Genomic DNA, 2713 nt, shown 5'->3' with positions numbered 1-2713 from the left:
AAGCATAGACAAATCCACTGTGGGATTATACTAGAAATGAAAATGAATCAATAAGAAAAAGATAACTAGAAAATCCTCAGTAGTTTAGAAATTAAGCAACATATGTCTGAATAACTTATGGGTCAAAGAATCAATAACAGTAAGACTTAGAACTAATATTTTGAACCAAATGATAAGGAAAATATGACATAAAAACTTGTGGAATACAACTAGAAGTTGCTTAGAGAGAATATTATAGCTTTAAATACATAAAAAAGGACTTTTGAAAATCTGTAATCTAAAATTCCATCTCGAGAAGATAGAAAATGAGCAATTTGAATGCAAAGAACACAGAAAAAGGAAATAGTAAATATAAAGCAGAAATCAGTGAAATAGAAGATGCCTGTACAATAGTGAAAATAAACAAGGCCAAAAGGTTGTTTATTGAAAAGATTAATAAAATTGATAAATGCCTAGTGCTATTTTTAAAAAAGATTTAAAATATTAATATCAGCAGGGAAAGGAGACATTATTACAGATCTAATGGACATTTTTAAAAAAGAAGATATGAATGGGGTGCCTGGGTGGCTCAGTGGTTAAAGCCTCTGCCTTCAGCTCAGGTCATGATCCCAAGGTCTTGGGATCGAGCCCCACATTGGGCTCTCTGCTCAGTGAGAAGCCTGCTTCCCTTCCTCTCTTTCTTCCTGCCTCTCTGCCTACTTGTGATCTCTGTTTTTCAAATAAATAAATAAAATCTTAAAAAAAAAAAAAGATATGAACAACTCTAGGACAATGAATTCAACAATTTAGATTAAATGGACGAATTTGTCTGGGGGCAGGGGGAGAAGTTTTCCAAACCTGCCACACTAAGAGAAAATCTGGAGTCCTATATGTAATACAACAGTTAAATCTTTAAATATCTTCCTATAAACTGCAGGCTGAGATGGCTTCAGTGGTAAATTCTTCCAAATATTTAAGGAAAAAATTAATATATATATTACACAGTTTTCCAGATATGAGAAAAGAGGGAGGCTACTGAATTCATTTTATGCATATCTCAAATACCAAAACTTGACATGGACATTACTAGAAAGGAACATTACAGACCAATTTTATCTCTTAAAAAAGGATGCAGACCTCCTAAACATAGTATTAGCAAACAAAATCTGACGATTTATAGAAAGAATAATATGCCAAGTGGGGTATGTCTAAGGAATTCAAGGTTGGTTTAACATTTAAAAATTAATATAATTTACATAGAAAACAGGATAAAACAATATGGTTTTCTCAACAGATGGGAAAAAAGAATTTGATTTAAAACAGACACATTCATGATTTTAAAAAGAAAAAAAACCTCTAAGAAAACCTGAAAGAGAAGGAACTTTCTTAATTTGAAAATGGCTTCAAAAACCCTTGGGCTAACATTTTAAATAATGGTAAAATATTAAAAATGTTCCCAGAATTCAGGAACAATGCAAGGATGTCCACTATTATCACTTTTATTTAAAGTTACACTGAAGGTTCTCAACAGTGCCTTAAGGCAAGAAAAAGAAAAAAAAGATCTAAAGATTGAAACCTGTCATTTTTTGCCAATGGCATGATTGTGTGTGCAAAAAATCCAAAACAGTGAACACACTAGAATTAATATAAGAATTTAGCATTTTAAAAATGTCCTAATCATTTGTTGCAACAAATGATTAGGACATTTTTTGGAAAATCATAGCATCAAAAAACTCATCTAGTTACCTAGGAAAAAAATCTAATAAAAGTTGTTGAAGACCTATATACTGAAAATACTAATTTTCCAATATATTTCCTAAATTTCTGAGAGAATTTCAAGTTTGAAGTAACTGGAAGTTTTTACGATGCTCGTTCATTGGAAGATTTAATATTTTTTACAGCAAAGTGAAAGAAAGAATAACATACAGCTATATATACATCAACATGTAGATCTGATAGATATAATGTTGGCCAAAAGAAGACAGACAAAAGTACTTATTGAATGATCTCATTTATATCAAGGTCAAGAACAATCGAAGCTAATTTGTGGTGACAGGTGAGAACAAGCAGTTAACCTTTGGGAGGTACTGACCCGGAAAGGGGCATAAGTGAGCCCTCTGGGGTATGGAAAATGCTCATCTTGACCTGGTGATGATTTTATGAGTGTATACACATGTAAAAAAGTCACAGAGGCATGTATGTGTCTTGTATATTTTAGACTGTTATATCAAAACTCTTAAAGAAATTTAAAAAAAGTTTTTAAAAAGTAATTGGAAACTACTGAAAGGGTTAAAGGAGGTGAGTGACATGATCCTATTTAAGTTTTAAAAATATGTTTCGGGTGAAAACCTACTGGAAGACGGCGGAAGCTGGAAAACCAGGTAAGAGGCTGTATTGCACGGGTCTAGAAAGAAGTCATGGTTGCTTAGACTAGGACGGAGAGCACTCACTGGAGAGAGGTGTGGGAGCAGATCTGTAAGATAAAGAAGAGCAGAGGGAAGTGTCCCCCATATCTTTTTGGGTATCCACCCTAGGAAATGGAAGACGAACAGCAGAGGAATGCTGGGGGGTGGGGGTGGAGAATGGAACTAAAACTTGGGGTGGGAGTAGAGCTCTCGAAAAAGATCGAGAGCTGGGAGGGAGCTAAGTGGGAGGCGAGGTCTGCTGGGAACAGTTGAGGCGGGGCTTGAGGAAGGGGCCTAGAGTTTGCACGTTCGGATAAGAAAATCCTTTT

The sequence above is a fragment of the Mustela nivalis genome, assembly GCF_964662115.1.
Source record: "Mustela nivalis genome assembly, chromosome: 1".
Classification (NCBI taxonomy): domain Eukaryota; kingdom Metazoa; phylum Chordata; class Mammalia; order Carnivora; family Mustelidae; genus Mustela; species Mustela nivalis.
This window is presented reverse-complemented; position numbering follows the sequence as displayed.